At 46.2% G+C, this 18170-nt stretch overlaps 1 protein-coding gene across 6 annotated transcripts in view; it reads right to left on the bottom strand.

The window, feature by feature from the left end:
• Positions 1-18170, bottom strand: part of LOC138471705 (uncharacterized) — a 370985-nt gene that overhangs the window by 51556 nt on the left and 301259 nt on the right. The gene's annotated exons all lie outside the window — the stretch shown is intronic.

The raw sequence follows: 18170 nt of genomic DNA, 5'->3' as shown, positions 1-18170 counted from the left end.
CGCTAGGCAAGCAGTAAGAGACCACCCAGAGAGCAGCAGAATGTACAATCAATACATTTTTAGAGATTTATGGAAATAAAGATGATCATTCATTTCTCAGAGTTGAAGTGGCAGAGAGTTCCATAGCGTGGAAGCCAGGACAGAAAAGGAGCGTCCCCTGCTCGAGCTCTACGGTATCTTGGGATTGTCAATACCATTTGTGAGGCTGAGCGTAGATATCTGGAGGGCCTGTAACGGATCAGTTTGGATTGACGATAATCAGCACCAGAAGTATGGATTGCCCAGTGCCTAATGCATAATATCTTTCAATTAATGCAGCTTTTCACTGGAAGCCAGTGAAGCTGTTGTAGCAACCAAAGTAAATGAGAGAATCTAGTGGCCTCCAAGGCCAATTGGGCTGCAGGATTTTGCAGATTCTGCAGCCATTGGATCAAAGAGATTGGTTGGCCAAGGTAGATTGCATTATAGTAGTCCAGAGAGCCCATGATGGAAAATGGCACCACATTGGTACAAAGCTCAATTGGTAGGAAGGGCAGAGTCTCCCTCAAAACTTTCAGTTTGGCAAAGCCTGCATTACATACCAAAGACATTTTGGTTTCTCTAGTGCCAGATGCTAAAAGCTTAACGCCAAGGCTTTGACTGGTTCACTGGGAGCAGGACACAAGCCCAAACAAATCAGACAGTAATTATCACTCCAGTCAGGGCTGGAGTTCAGGAAACCAACAGCAAAGATCTCAATTTTGTCACCATTTAGTTTCAACCAGTTCCTAGCCATCCAGTCACCAATCGCAGACAGGCATTTTCTCAATTTAGATGGAGGCTTAGTTACAGGTGAGTCGAGGTGAAAAAGTATCTTCGTGTCATCTGCGTAGGTGTAAAAATGCACCTCATTTAGAGCTATAAGATCAGCTAAGGGACTTGATAAAGACTGAAAATAAGAGGAGATAGAAAGGATCCCTGGGAAACACCACATGTCAAAGCATTAAGGGTATATTATAAAGGAGGGAGAGATACGAAGTACATCCCGCAAGGAAAGAAGAAAACTAAGCAAGAGGAGTGCCAAACATGTCCGCCTTTTCAAAGTAGCGAAGCAAAAATGTATTAATAGACGTTGTTGTGCAAATATTAATATACGTTGTTGTGCAAATATCTAAGCTGGGGCAACATGCATCTCTCTGCAGCTTCCCTGCCCAAGGCGGGAAACTGTTCAATATTTGTATGTATTTTATTTTATTGTTTAAAGCACGGACCTAGCTCAAGAGCAGCAGAGTGCTCTACAGGGCGTGGGTGCCAGCTTATGGGCTGGCATCTTTTAACAGGAGCACAGTACTGTGAGTGAAGGTCTGTGCGTCGGTATGTACATCCATTGTGATTAGTCTTTGGTCAGGTGTGGTTGAGAATGCCACATTTTGAGAGATTTGCAAAATTCGAGAATTGTGGGGGCATTCCAAGCTGATAACGGGATCAAGTTCCAAAGGATGGGCGCGTGACAAGAGAAGGATTGTTTGTGGTTCCTCTCTTTGCGGGCAAGTTGTGATTTGAGCCTGCTGGTCGATTTGCTGCTTGAGAAGTGTGTGCCACAACATATATGAATCTTAGCCGCCAGGTACGCTGGCATGCTACTTGAGACTGCTTTATAGAGGATACATGCAGTCTTAAACACTATCCAGGCTTGGAGGAAGCCAATTCAGTTTGTGCAGGAAGGGGGTGATTTTATCAAATTTCCACGCACCTGCAATAAGAGGTTCTGCAATGTGGTGAGCTGCTTTTAGGGGTGCCAAATGTGCAGCTGAGAGCCCCATCAGCAGGGAAGTTCCCTCATCGATGTGCAAGATCACAAGTGCCTGCACTACAATCGGAAGTCCTGAAATGGGCTGAAGGGTTTGATTTTGATCAATGCTATATTTATGGAATTAGGGAGTGTCTCCTTCACAGCACCTGCCTTAGGCTTGTCCAGGCAAATATGTAACACCCTGCACATTTCCTATCAACACGACAGTTCGGTCACTCTTTACCGAGGTTTGGGGAACTAAAGAATGAGGAACAGTAATAAAGTGATACGTTTTGCTGTAACACAGGAGTGCTCAACACTGAGGTGTAGGGGGGGTCACAGGCCATCTTAGCAGTGCCTCCACTGTCCAGCACTTATCATTGTTCCTAGTTGCTGCCTGTATAACTCAAAAGAACACAGGTTTCAGGCTTAATGTCCTCCTGAGTTCTTTCAGCTTCATCTCTCTGTGTTCCCGCCACCTCCCTTTTGGTGTGGATGGCTTTAGCTATTTATGCATTGCAAGTTCTTCCAAATCACTATATTGCCTCAGGCTGCGACTAGAGCAGATATGACCCCATATGTTATGTTATGTTACTTTGCATTTATATAGCGCCTTATATACCATTGCTATGGTCTGAAGGCGCTGGTAGGTTGAACGCTCTTGGGAACCGAAGTTCAGGTCAGTAGAGAGAGTAGAGAGAGTCAAAGGTGCGTGTGAGCACCGGCTATGTGTGCAGCTGGTGCGGTATTCGTGTAATAGCTGCTTCTTAGCGGTAGGTGTGGTGGTTGAGAGGTCAAGAGTATGTGTTCGCTCTGTCAGGATTTATCCAGACCAATTGTGGCCGCGTTAGGCCTTAGGAGAACGCCTGGCTGGGGTGTGAGTAACCAGCAGTGTTTAGTTAGAGTGATGAGGAGTATGAGGCAGATGTTGGTATGAGAACAGTTATACCAAATGGTGTCAAAGTATCTCTGTGTTCTAGTTGAATGGTGGTGTAAAGAAGAGAGTAAGCGTGGGGATGTGATATGGTGGGTTACATGCTCATCAAATGTTTAATGCATTCCAAACCATTCCATGTAAGTTGCGCAATTATATGCCCTCCAGTCCGCTCCATGCACTCCAGTCCGCTCCACGCACTCCAGTCCACTCCACACACTCCAGTCCGCTCTACGCACTCCAATCCGTTCCACGCACTCCAATCCGTTCAATGTACTCCAATTCGTTCAGTGTATTTCTAAGTTGTTTTATGCACTCGATCCACGTATTTCACCTGTACCATCCACATATTTCCCGATACCTCTCACATATTACACCAGTACCTTCCAGATACTTAATTTGTTCTATCCACATATTTCACCCTTCCATCCACATATTTCACTCGTTTCTTCCACATACGTCACTCGATCCAACCACATACATCACCCGTTCCATCCACATACATCACCTGTTCCATCAACATACGTCACCCGTTCCGTCAACATACGTCACCCGTTCCGTCAACATACGTCATCCGTTCCATCCACATACATCACTCGCTCTATCTACATACGTCACCCATTCCATCCACAAACTTCACCCGTTCTGTCCGCTCTAGGCACTCAACGGCTCTAAGTAGTCATCTGTTCCACGCACTCATCTGTTCCACGCACTCATCTGCTCTATGCACTCATCCGCTCTACTCACTCATCCGCTCTGAATGCTCTACGCATTCATCTGCTCTGCGCATTCATCCGCTCTACGCACTCATCCGCTCTACATGCTCACCCGCCCTACGCAATCACCCACTCTACACACTCATCCGCTCTACGCACTCCTCCGCTCTACGCACTCACCCGCTCTACGCACTCATCCACTTTCATGCACCCCTCGGCTCTCACGCACCCCTCCGCTCTCATGCATTGATTCGCTCTTATGCACTCGTCTGCTCCATACACTCGTCTGCTCTACCCACTAATCTGTTCTACGCATTCATCCACTCTACACACTCCTCCGTTCTTACTCACTCCTCTGTTCTACACACTCTTCCGCTCTGCGCACTCTTCCGCTCTGTGCACCCATCTCCTCCACGCACCCATCCGCTCCACACACTCATTCTTTTCATGCACTCATCTGCTATATGCACTCATCTGCTCTACAAAGTCGTTCGCTCATACGCACTCATCTGCTCTATACACTCATCCACTCAAAACACTTATCTGCTCTATACACACATCTGCTCTATACACTCGTCCACTCTATACACTCGTCCACTCTATACACTCGTCCACTCTATAAACTCATCCACTTTATACACTCGTCTACTTTATACACTCGTCCACACTTTACACTCATCCGCTCTGCACATTCATCTGTTCTATGCACTCCTGCGTTCTCCACACTCCTCCGCACTTACGCACTCATCCGCCCTACACACTCGTCCGCTCTACACACTCACCTGCTCTACACTCATCCCCTCTGCACATTCATCTGCTCTATGCACTCTGGTGTTCTACACACTCCTCCTTATTTGTCTTATTGCTGTTCTTATTGTTGTTCAAGATCTAGTAGTTGGTTGGGTTGGTGTCATTGAGATGCTGTTGTTCAGTTTGGGTTGGTTTTAGGGGAAGAGCCAAGGGCATCATAGACCGCTTTATTGTCCAATGATTTGTTCTTTGACAAAGCAGATAGGCACACTTAGTTTTGAGTTATATTTCCTCCCTCTTACATACGACATATGCTATTTTGCTTCCTAATACAATGCTTGGATCTCATGGCGAGACCCATGCATTACACATTAGGAACACTTGCAACCAGCCTGCAGGATGCCTTGAATCTCTGTGTGAGGTATATCCTGTGGACAAGATTGTGAATCAAGTTGCACACCTATCCCCATGAGACGACAAAGCAAACTAGTGTTCATACTGTGAGGACAAGGAGGCCAGGTGCTGCCTTTTTCAGACCGCTTTGGGGGATCTACAGCTACCTATCAAAAGCAACACACATAAGGGTGTATTAACTAGTCACTCCACTTCCTCCTCCTTCCATTCTCTTTTGCTTTACTCCTCCATTCCCATTTCCCTTTCTTGTCCATATTTCTTTCCTTTTGGGGTAGCCAGAATCAGTAAGCTGGGATTCAGCCGGATACTTCCTCTCCTCTTTCCCTCTTAGTTAGTCTTCCTCCAGTAATTTCTCATTTGCTCTATCTGGGCACCATACCCTCTCCAGGGGAAAATGTCAGAGCTAAATCGATCCGTTAATCTCTTGGCTGGTTCTTCAGAATAGGTAGACGTATGCTCTCCATGGGTCTGGTTGAAAAGCCTAGTGTGGTATCCCTCTCTGCATAGCAGAGTGGAGGCCCAGGGTGCCTCCAAAATCAGGAACCCAACGGTTGTGCAGTGTCCAGGATGCCACGTGGACTGGATCAATGCCTCTTCCTGCCCTCGCTCCCCGCTCCCTTTACTGCCCCTCTTTTACCTGGTCCTCCCCACGGGTGGGTCAGCAGAGGCTTCTTCTAGAAGACTTCCTGGTCTGGCTCCTTCGCTGTTGGGCTGTTACTGGGCAAATAACTGCAAAACCGGATGCCCTGTGTAACATTGAAACACCGCACATTTAAAGATCCTACTTTCTGTTCCAAACCTGCACAAAACATAGAAATGTATCTACACCATACCATGCTCCACAATATACCTCCTTATATTATATACACACACAAACAGCCTTTAAAACTACACATGTAAGAGGCAGAATGTAAATATATGCTCACAGTAGTCGCTTTCATTCTCAAAAACAAAAGGTCATTTGGAAAAGAAAAAAATGCACTTTAAACAAATGGAAATGTTCGAAAAATGTGTTTTCTGAAAACAAAATAAATACAATAAAGGGAAAACGAGTGTTTTTCTATGCCAGATTTCTCGTGATAAACGGCACCACAACACAAAAACCAAGTCACATTCATTTGGGCCTAGGAGACATTTTTGAAAGCTCTCTCGCAGACTGTATCTGTCTTAATCTTCTTTACGAGCTGTGCATTGCCTGACAGCTTCTGAGGAAAACATATTGAAAAAACATCCGGCTGCAGGAAGGGGGAGAGTGCGTGTAAGGCTGGTATGGAGACTAGCCAGAGGAAATAGAGTGCTGTGAATCTTTCAATATTATCCAGAATCTCCAGCATTTTCACTTCTGCAGTAAAATAGCTGAAAAGGTTAATGCACCTTCTGCAGTGATCTATGTGTAGCGTGCAGGAGGCAAGTCTGAATCTGGGAAGGAATCACGTTTCCTTTCAGTCTTCTAAAGTCGATAAAATAAGTACAGTTGAAGAGGGCAATTTCGATATAGCATAAGAGACATTGTTTGTGACCAGGGACCACTTCACCATAACGCCACGGGTAGTGGAAGTGACATCACATGACCCTTGACCTCTGATGACATTACAGGAAGTGATGTCATGTAACCCCATTCCCAAGTGACATCATGGGAAGTGATGGCACACAACCTTTCCTTCCTTGACAAAACCAGATGTGCCATCACATAGCATTGTTCCAGTACACTAAGAAAAATATGGTTACAATATCACTGTAATATGATACACATTTCATATAAGAATGGATCACCATATGCATTAATATCAGTGTGTATAGTGCCAAAAACCGTAAGGTAATAAAGCACTGGTAACCATATGCCCAGAACAAATACGTTTTAAAAACGTTTTACAGCCTATAAACTTAGCTTCTGCCCAAAGAGAATACAGAAGTTAATTCCAGATTAGGACGCCCGCTGTCGCCAGGCTTTACCACCTGCTGACAGCAGACCTGTCAACCAAGTCTCCCGCAACTCACGGGCGTCTCCAACAAAAAGAGTCTGTCTCCCGTAGTGCTGCAGTTTAACATAAGTCAACAGCAAAAATGGTCTGGCGACAATCTTCCTATACAAGCAAATCTCAGACTTTCTTGGAATAAGTTAAAAGACTTCCCCAATTAAACACTTATATGTGCTAGAAAAAAAATTCTTCATGATTTTGCTATATAAAATGGTGGAAGTGACTGCTATTTTAATCTGAGAAAGGGGCAAGGAGGAAATCTGACGCGGTCAGAAGGCATAGAAAACAGAAATTGCAAGGGGCACGTCTCACTTCTTATGCCAATGTGTGTTTCTGCCCACTGTTTTTGCGTATCTCAGTCCATCCATGAAAATATGCTGCATTCCATTTGGAAGATAGTAGTATAGCCCTGTTTTTTTCTTTGCAATGCATTCTGGGAATTGTAGGCCTGTGTTTATAATGGAGAAATCCAAGACTATCCGTCAAAGAATGCATGTAAAAACACATGACTGGTCTAACATCTCCCGATTGGAATGTAGCAAGTATGTCAACCGTTCTGTGAGGTGGCATTAGCAAGAAGGTGATATTGCTCTAATGCATAGTGCACTGAGGAGCACATGTTGCACAATGCCTGTGAGATTGAAGCAGCAGATAACAGACACTCTTTTTTAAAGAAAAAACACCATCTCCAGCATTGGATCTTTCATAGATTCACATTCTTGAATATTCCCCGTCGTCAGACTGGGAATCCTCGGTGATTTAAATAATTATTACAAATTAAATATATATACATTATTTCCATAGAAACACAATGTAGATTGCCCATTATGGCCTATGAGCCATTCAATTGTGTAGTCCTTCCACCTCACTTTGGTCCTTTATGAGCCTAACCAATGAGGTGGCAGGGTTTAAGCTCCGCCGCAAACAGCGATCTTCGGATTTTTCACAGCAGTCTAACAGACTATAGGGAATCCTCAGCTCTCTGAGCTTTCGTTTTTTCTTCACTGTTAGCTTAATCTATTTCCTCAAAAAACATCTATATCTTGATCTCCTGATCAAGCTCTCCCTACACAGTGTTTCCGGGCCCAGAAAAAACTTGTTTACACTTGAAATTCATCGAGTGAATCTTCTCTTCAGATCATGTCAGAGGAGCCAACTACAAAGAAACCTTCCCTTTTCAGGGACTGTGTTAGATGCCAGAAAAAGCTTGTCTACATGTAAGACACTCATGAGCAATGCATATACTGTCTTTATCCTCATGACATTCACAAATGTGATATTTGTGAGACCTTTTCTAACAAAACTCTCCAGGACAGACATAGAAGACTCCTTCTACATTTGAAATCAAGAGGACACTCTTCTGATGAAGAATCGGCGAAGACAGCTCCTGTACTGTTTTGAAATCTTCAGAGAGGCAAACTTCAAAAAGAAGGGCCTCCTCTGTGGAAAGAGACTCCTCTCCCTCACATAGGAGCAAGAAAAAGATGGAGTTGACATCTTCCCTTGGTTCTGGAGACCAAATGAAAAAGCACCCTAATGAGAAAACCTCCTCCAAAGGTAAGGAGATGTTTTCCAAAATTCCGGGGGGGCAATTGTCATCGAAAATGCCATCTATGGGCGGCACCAGCGATAAAGGCATGTCGAAGCCTAAGACATCAACAACAACGCTCCAAACCTCGTCATCTATGACTAAGTCTTTGTCGTTGAAATTGTCCACAACTAAGCAATCGTCGACAAAGGAATCTCACGGCTTGTCAACGAAGCTGTCGTCGACTGATAAGGAGCATCACACGTCCACGAAGCCATCCTCGTCCATGAAATCCTCGTCAATGACACCCTCCTCGTCAAGGAAAACTAAACCACTGTCGACGAAAACACTGTTGACGACAATTGATCCCTCGTCGATGGAGAGGAATAAGTCCAAGGCTCCGTCCACGGATACTTCAGGCACGCCGTCCAAGGAAAGCAGCTCGTTCCAACCAATGGACATGGACTTCCACCCCCGGAGGCCCTCAATCTGCCAATAGGAGCGCAACTGTCTTCCTTAAGAGAGATGGCAGAACTTCCGGATGTCATCCTACAGGAGGATTTTTCAGATTCCGAACTCATTTCTGAGCAACCGATCCTCACTGCCAAGGAGAACAGTCCTCCCTGTGATCCCACCACAGAGGAACCCACAGACCCATATGATCCTGAACTCATGCTCTTCATGCAGAGGATCATTGACAAATTTAATAGGCGTCAGAGACAAAGGCATCAATCTTCTACACCGATGGAAAGATCTCCTCAGATGCAGGTTTCACTGCCCCAGAATTCTCCAAGGAGTTCTCCTAGCAGAAGCAGACCTCAAAAGAGAGCATGCTCACCGGAACCTCCCTGCAGGTCCAGGAATAGGACGCTCAGTGCTTCGCCACCAAGAGTCTCACCCCTAAGATCATCACCTGTGCCAAGAACAAGGGACCTGACAAGACCACCCACAAGGGAACCCACGATAGTTCCATCCACCACATCCATTTCCGACTGGCAAGAAGATCTTTTCAGGGAGTTTTCAGACCCTGAAGAAGGGGAGATTACCCATGAGCCAGACATGCAAAGCGAGTGGGACGATTACATTGTAGAGAAGCCTAAGAAGAGGGACTCCCCAGGAGACACTTCTCCACCCGACGATCTGGCGTCCTTTCATACCATAATTGGTAAGGCGGCGGACCTCTTTAATTTGCAAATTGCATCAGAAGAGAAAAAATCAGTCCTCTATGAGCATAGAGACAAACATAGGACAGTCACTACAATTGTTCCTTTGGATATGATATGGGACACAGGGGTGAAAATTTTGGCAATGCCATTGTCCACATCGGCACTCGGCTCAAGACCAGAGAAGAAGTATAAGGCACCGGACACGGCACCATTATGCCTAAGAGGGCATACCAAACCAGATTCAGTCATAACGGTTGCAGCCAGAAAAATGTTGGCTAACCCATCATCGCCCCTTTTAGCTCCACCTGACAAAGAAGGGCGTAAATTGGAAGCCATGGGCAGGAAGGTATCATCGTCGGCCTCTCTTACCATTAGGGCAGGAAATGCTCTTGCCATGACTGCACGGCTGGGCCGTGAGCTGTGGCTCTGCATGTCCAAGTTGACCAAGCATTTGCCTACGGAACTGCAAGAGGAAGTCAAAGCAATCATATCAGATGGGGAGGCTACCTCCAACCATATGGTCGACACGGCAGTGGACATAGCGGAGTCAGGTTTCAGACAAATGGCACATGGCACAGTGTTGAGGACACAAGCCTGGATATAAGCTTTAGAGCAGAGGTTCAAGCTCAGATTTTAGCTATGCCCTTCGATGTGCAAGATCTTTTGGGAAAAAAGATTGACGACCATCTCAAAGGGATAAAGGAGGACACTGATACGGCATGAGCCATCAGATCCCTTAAAGACAAGGACAAAGATCTTTTTTATCCTTCCGGGGTGCATCTTCCAAATACAGATGTTTCAGCCGTCCCTCCTACAGTCAAAAAACGCAGGGTAACACTTTTCAAGACAGATACCATCAATCAACAAGCACATTCACCCAGAAAGTTAGTCATGTCTCTAACCAGGTCAAAACCCAGAGCAAAAAAAATTGACAATCCCTCTCCTCCTCTCCCACAACGCACCCTTGTGGGAGGAAGAGTGAGCCGTTTTTACCAACATTGGCTAAGAATAACATCAGACAAGTGGGTGCTGCAGGTGGTTTGCGAAGGTCACACCATCAAATTCCTGGATCAACCTCCTTTTCTTGCCCTTATTCCACTCAAGGTGCATCGTTTAAAGCAGGTCATGTTGGAGGTTCACAAACTGCTCTTAAAAGCAGCTATAGAACGGGTGCCACACCATCAAATGGGAAGAGGCTTCTACTCCTGTTTTTTTCTGGTAAAAAAGAAAAATGATCAGTGGAGACCGATTCTGGATTTGAGAGCTCTCAACAAATTTATCAAGCGCATCAAATTCAAGATGACGTCCCTTCAGAACGTTCTCCCGTGGCTCAACCAGCGCGACTTCCTGGCCACCCTCGACTTGGAAGATGCTTATTTCCACATTCCCATTCATCCTGCCCACAGGCAATTCCTCAGGTTCGCAATAGGGGAGTCACATTTTCAATTCCGTTTCCTCCCATTCGGTCTAAAATCAGCACCAAGAGTATTTACCAAGTGCCTTGCACCTGTGGAGGCAAAGCTCAGAAGATCGAGAACGGAGGTCTTCCTGTATTCAGACGATTGGCTAATGAAGGCGAGCTCATTCGAACTTGCGAACATCGCAGTGGCAAAAACGATAAAAGTCCTGAAAGAGTTAGATTTCTCGCTAAACGAGGAAAAATCCTGCCCCGTTCCGAGCAAGACAGTGCTTTTCCTGGGAGCAGAACTCCACAACCACATACCCAGACTAAGACCGTCAGCAGACAGAATATCAGCGCTTATTCATCTGTTTTCATGGTTTCAAAGCAACGGGACAACCACGGTCCACTCCCTCAAATCCCTTCTGGGCTTGATGTCCTCATGCATATTCCTCATATCAAATTGCAGGCTTCGCATGAGACCAATTCAAGAGATCCTGGACCGCCAATGGAAACAGGCAGACGGGTCATGGGAGGATACCATACAACACAAGTACCGGCAACCTTTTACAAGGCCCTCTGATGGTGGAGCACATCTCAAAAACTGCTAGAGGGAATGCCTTTCCAAGCTCCAACTTCAACCCCTCTACTCAGGACGGATGCTTCACTATCAGGCTGGGGGCACACTTGGCAGACCTTCAAACAAAGGTCACTTGGTCCACCCAAGAATCCCAAATGCACATCAATATTCTGGAGCTTGGGGCAATTCGGTGGGTGCTGAAGGCCTTCCTACTGGTACTAGCAGGGCAGGCGGTGAGTGTCCAAACAGACAACATGACCTCAATGCACTACACCAATAAACAAGGGGGAACGAGGTCAGAGCTGTTGGCTCAAGAAGCTCAAAAGCTATGGACTTGGGCTTTACAACACAAGATCCACATCAAGGCAGAGCACCTACTGGGAGTGGACAATGTCCTGGCGCTCAAGTTAAGTAGAGACTATTCAGCATCCCACGAATGGGACCTAGACAAAGCAGAAGCCCTACGGATATTTAACAAATGGGGGCATCCACAGATCAACCTTTTTGCCACCAAGGCCAACAGAAAATGCCACAGGTTCGCCTCCAGGTATCCAGAACACCTCTCGATGGGGGACGCCTTCTCAGTGGACTGGACAGGCAAGTTCCTTTATGCCTTCTCTCCGATCCCGCTCATAGCGAGAGTGCTACGCAGACTGAAAGAAGAGGCCTGCTCTATGATCTTTATAGTGCCGGATTAGGCTCGTCAGGTTTAGTACCCAATCTGCATCACCTGTCCCTATGGCCTCCGATTCACCTCAAAGTTCATCAGAGGCTGTTAACGCAACAGTATCAGGAGGTGCTCCATATTAGGCAGAATTATAGGCAGTACCCATTGGGTACACCACACACAATTAAGACCTCAAGTGACAGTACAAATTCACCTTTGGTACAAACCGGTACTGCACAGTAACGTGGTAGCGATGGCTGAGCAGCCAGACCTATCTCAAGAGTAAAGTGAGCAGTATCAATAGTTACACAAAGGACAGAAATTACTATGATTTAAACAAACACTGACTCAAGGTTTCTGAGTAAAAGAATATACATTTATTTACACATCAGTTATAAAACATTTCACTAAAGTAAAGCAGTTGAAAAATCACAATCTTAATACACTACACCACCCCACCCAATAGATTGTGGACAAGTTAAGCTCAAAATGAAGTGTGAGCCAAATGGCACTCCAGTAACTTAAAAGGGAGGGAAAAACAAAGTTAGACAAAAGTTGAGCAGCACCAACAAGTAAGTAAGCAGGGCAATCTAGAAAAAGGAACTAGAGTGAGGAAATCAAATAAAGGGCCCTAGACCAAAGTCAATGGACCAAAGTCTATGCAGAGGATCACACAGTTCAGGGTAGTTCGCGGTTAAGTCTTTGCCAAGAGTTCCGGACGAAGTTGGTCATGTGAAAAGTTACTTTAAAGAATAGGGAAGGACAAGCCATCGGATTGGTGGAAGGTTTCACACACTTTCACTGCGGTCATACGAAACAAACAACCGGATTTGAACAGTACCTTAATGGAGAAGAAGGCTGTAGCTGAGGCGGACGTTCCTGGCAGGTCCTGCAGGCCACGGTTCCTGAAGCGACTGTCGGACTGACACAAAGTAGGAAGACTGGAGGGTCTTGCACTGCCCAGGGAAGAAACCAGCAGCAGAGCAAAGCAACGAATAAAAGGTGCGCTCCTTAAAACCCAAGCAGGGTCCGTTCCTCCTGGCTATCAGGTTCACTGTAGCTGTGCACAACGAATTCGACCAGACGAGGGAGGCCTGGCTTGCAGTTTGGAGAACTAGTTGTTGCCACCAGCTCAAGGGTAGAAGATTCCTTGCAGATCTTCCGTGTCATCGAAGTTTGGAGATTCAGACCCGCAGCAGGGCTTCACCGGGAGTTTCAGTCGTGGTAGAGGTCCTCTTCTGTCAGCTTCTCTTTGGTTCTCTCGATCCAGTGGTGACACTGCCTCCTCAAACCCAGAGACCTGCTTTTTTTGCAGTTTTCTCCCATTCACTCAGCCTGGATGTCAATCACACAGCACAGTGGCTGTCCTGGCGGGACAGTCACCTAGCCAATCACACAGGAGTGCGACTTGGGTTACCAAGGGAAGCCATGGCAGGAGTCCTGAAACCCATCCCTCACATCCTGCCTACCCAGACTTTCAGGCGCCTAAGGAGGGCTTCTGTGCAGAAGCTTGCAAAAGGACGGCGGACAAAAGAACCAAAGCTGGTTTGGCGTGCAGAGTAAACCACGAGAAAGACTTTTATAAAAAGAAATGGCAAATAAACCCAGCCAGAACCAAATTAAAACAAATATGGTCCAGCGGGTTGAAGTTTGAGGCTACCAAGATAGCCTAAAACAATACCAAGTCTATTTAATATAACCGCGGTAGGAAATCTCAGGTAGATACTACTGCCACCAGCCAAATCTTAATGAAAAGGGAACGAAACAATGTTCCATGAGAGACAGACAAAACGGGATAACTATTAGCCCTTTCCAGTACTCTATGTAATATAGGTTGTACTCGGTCTGTGGTTAGAAAAGACTAATAAAGTCAATGGCAATTTTACATGTTCTGGGAGACAGTAGTCAGTCCCAGAAAATGGAGTCTGAGTGGGAAGTCTGAAAAACACAACCCTGTGCCACTGCACTGACGGTGCTGTGTAACACACAGTAAAAAGATTATGCCTATGGAGTAGGTGACGCTCCACAGTCTATGAACACAAGAATGTTAAACACACACAGAAAAACACATGTAAGAGTGTGAAAAAAGGCTTACATGCTTACCAGGTGAAGAAAATAAATCCTAGAAATCCAGCAAAGTTGTTGAGGGACTCAGTAGGTAAGGGAAATTAGCCATTTTGTAGAATTCTCCCTAACACTTGACCCCTCCTCCCCCAGACTAAGGGACAGGAGGATTTAATCCACTCCTGGATTAATCTCTTCACTCTGGTCGGTTATAAACATCTTAGAGAGACCATCAGCATTTTGGTGGTGACATCCTGCTCTGTGCTCAATGTTGAAATCAAACCCTTGCAGGCAGATTGACCACCTCAGACGTTTTGGGTTCTCCCCTTTCATTTTCATTAAGCATCTCAAGGGTTGTTGGTCTGTCTGAATCACAAAAGTAGATCCATACAAGTATGGTTTAAACTTCCTCAGAGACCACACAATGGCAAAACACTCATGCTCTTTGGTTGCCCACCTTGTTTCTAGTTCATTCAGTTTCCTACTGATGAAGCAAATGGAGTGCTCCCTACCTTTCCCATCTAGCTGATTAAGGACTGCACCTATACCTTTATTGGATGCATCTGTCTGCACAATGAAGGGTTAGTGATAATCAGGAGCTCTTAAGACTGGAGCTTGACAAAGGGCTTTCTTCTGGTTTTCAAAGGCTTGAGTGCACTCCTCATTCCATCTAACCTTTTTAGGGAATTTTGGAGAGGAGATTGCATTCAAAGGAGAAGCTATGGAGCCATACTTCTCTATGAAATTCATGTAGTACTCAGTGAGACCTAAGAAGGCTCTCACTTGGGTTTGAGTACTAGGGGTGGCCCAGTTTTGTACAGCTTGTGCTTTGCTAGGCAATGGCCATATTTCACCTCCTCCTACCTCATGACCAAGGCAGACCACTGTGATCTAACCAATTTGACATTTGCTAGCCTTTATGGTCAGATGTGCCTGCTCAAGAGCCTGCAAAACATATCCATCAACATGTTCTTTCCAAGTAGGGCTGAACACTGCAATGTCGTCCAGTTATGCCAAGCAGCAGTCCTCCATCCCATTCAGAACTTGATTGACCATCCTTTGGAATGTAGCAGGTGCATTCTTTAATCCAACAGGCATAACCTTAAACTGGTAGAGGCCTGCTGGGGTCGAGAATGCAGTTTTCTCCTTGGCATGGTCTGTCAGGGCTATTTGCCAATAGCCTGCCGTCAGATCAGATGTACTGAGGTACTTGGCTGCACCAAGTTTATCCACCAGTTCATCTGTCCTTGGCAAAGGATGGACATCAGTCTTGGTGACTGCATTTAGAGCTCTATAGTCCACAAAGAATCTCGACTCCTTGGATCCTGCCTTTGGTACTAGAACAACTGGACTAGACCATGGACTTGTAGAGGGCTCTATAACCCCGAGATCAAGCATCTTGTTGACCTCTCCTTTGATGTAGGATCTCACATGTTCTGACATTCTGTAACCTCTGCTTTTCACAGGTAAACAGTCACCAGTGAGAATATCATGCTGGCCCCACGGGGTCAAGCCTGGTGAGAGTGAAAACAGTGAGGCAATCTGATTTAACGGAACCTTGCACTCCTCCTGTTGTTCAGCTGTCAGTTGAGAAGAGAGATTGACCCCTTCTATGTTCTCATCCAAAGGTGGGCCTCTGAGGAGGTCAGATAGAGGTTCAATCTCCTCCTGAGCTGAAGCTAGAAGCAAAGCTCCCACTTCTGGTCTCGAGACATACGCCTTCAAACGGTTGATGTGAAAGACTCTGGGAGCATCCTCAGGTCTGCCTATGTCCACCAGATAGTTCACCTCTCCAAGTTTGCCCACAACCTTGAAGGGTCCTATTAATTTGTCCTGCAAGGCCCTCTGCCTTGTTGGCCCCATAACTAATATAAGCTGGTCTTGAGTAAACTCAACCATGCTTGCTTTCTGGTCATGCCAATGTTTGACTAGAGCCTGACCTGCTTTTAAGTTATCACTAGCTTCTGACATCTTGTGTGGCATTCTCCTCCGGAGACCTATCACATAGTCAGTCACTCTGACTGGGTTGTGGGAAGGAGCACTCCCCAACCCCTCCTTAATCAGGGCCAATGCACCTCTGACTATATGGCCATAGAGAAGTTCAAAGAGACTGTAACCAACTCCCTCCTGAGGGACTTCTCTATCAGCAAAGAGAAGGCATGGCAGTAGAAGGTCCCACTTAATATTAAGGGGTTCTTCTAAAGCACCTATCATGCTCTTCATAGTACGATTAAACCTCTCTAACAGTCCTTTTGTTTGTGGGTGGTAGGCTGTAGAGAACTTGTAAGTGACACCACAGTTTTTCCACATGGCTTGCATGTAGTGGGACATAAAATTGGATCCCCTGTCGGATACCACATCCTTAGGAAACCCTACTCTGGTAGAAATACCAAGTAGAGCCTTAGCCACAGCCTGAGATGTAACATTCCTCATAGGTATTGCTTCAGTAGCATGGTCTTCAAGAACCAGGATAAACCTGTTTCCTGAAGATGTGGGAGGGCCAAGAGGACCAACAATGTCGATGCCCACCCTCTCAAAAGGAACTCCACCACTGGGAGAGGCACCAGGGGTGCCACATTCTTGGCTCCACTCTTGCCAGAGGTGTGGAAAGTATAGCAGCTCCTACAGAACTTGTCACCTTCTGCACCCATACTAGGCCAGTAGATGTAGAGGGAGAGCCTTTCCTTTGTCTTCTTGATACTCAAATAACCAGCCAAAAGGTATCTCATTGGCCAACTGTAGGAACTGGAGTCTGTTGGCTAGGGGCACTACAAATTTCTTGCAGTCCCCAGGGATAGACTCAGTCGGTTCACTATAGAAGAGGCCATCTTCGCAGTGCAACCTATGCTTCCAGGCTCTTGCCCATCGAGCTGAGAAGCTGCTTGTAGGCGAAGACCTTCAAGAGTAGGACACTCTCTTTGTCCTCTGCTGAAGTCTACCCTGTTAGGTCCACCTTCTGCCAGCAAAGACTGCAGCTCAGGATGGTCAACAGGGTCCAGATCTCCAACTAAAACAATGGCTTCTTCCAGATTTGACTCTTCAGAAACTGGATCAGCCACACAGGGCTGTACCTCACACTCTGCGTCAGCAGGTGGAGGAGTCACAGGTGTGACATTGGACAATCTCAGGGATGTCCTTGTTGGTAGCATAGGGGTGCTGGCTGTCTTTTTCCTTGAGGTCTTGGGTTTCCCCTTTGCCTCTTTCTTTCCAGAAATAGCCGTGAGCAACTCCTGTGGAGCGGGAGTGATAGCTTCCTCTATCAACTCCTCTGGAGAGCCTCTCAAGGTCCTCTCCCTTGCAGGCCTAGTGAGCTCCTATTTCCTTTTACTGGGAGGCCAGGGGGTACTAGACACAACTCCAAGAGTTTTGAGGTCATTACCCAACAAGACTCTCCCAGGCACTTCACTCTGCACACTAACAGGTATCTATCTTGACAGTCATATCATTACACTGGATGAGAGCTGGTAACTGGGGAAGTATTTGCACAGGGCCTCCAGCTAACTTGGTTAGGCATTTGGGTGCCTTGGCAAAATCCTCCACCTTGAGAAATGATTAATCAACCACAGTTATGCTGGCTCCAGTGTCTCGGATGGCAGGAGTCTCCTGGCCATTCAAATGAACACTATCTTTATAATACTCTTTAGTATTATCTGTAATGGAATTATAGACATCTAAATTCTGTTGTTGCCACAAGCCCAGGGACACTAAAGAAACACTAGCTGTCATGATTCCTGCCCTTCATGTCCCCAGCCCTCCAAGATGTAAGGCTGGAGCCAGGCCACGATCACCTACATGGCCCTCAAGGGCCTCTCCATCCCTCCAAAGACCCACTTGGAGTCAGACTTCGCGCTTGGGGCACCAGACTCACTCACTCCCATAGGATAACATTGGGGATTGGACTTGTAGTGCATTGATGGGGACAAGATGGATGCCCCCACATATTTCGGTTCCCAGAACTGCATGTGCATAGTCTTTTGGGTGTGGTTCAGCCCAGAGACACCTGGGATACCCAGAGACTATTTAAGCCACACCCACGCTGAGAAACATGCTTTGCGTTTTATGCACCTGCAGCGTCACACTCACTGTGTTCGGATCGGTCTCCAGTAGGCCTGCATCTTTCTTCTGCGCTCAGCTCCTGCAAGAACAAGAACACCGTTAGGAACAGCCTTACCTTGCGGCGCTTCTGCCCATCATTCATTGCT

Source organism: Ambystoma mexicanum, chromosome 8 (genome assembly GCF_040938575.1).
Source record: "Ambystoma mexicanum isolate Mex_15411 chromosome 8, UKY_AmexF1_1, whole genome shotgun sequence".
Classification (NCBI taxonomy): Eukaryota; Metazoa; Chordata; class Amphibia; order Caudata; family Ambystomatidae; genus Ambystoma; species Ambystoma mexicanum.
The sequence above is the reverse complement of the archived record's forward strand: the minus strand, read 5'-3'. Positions and strand labels throughout refer to the sequence as shown.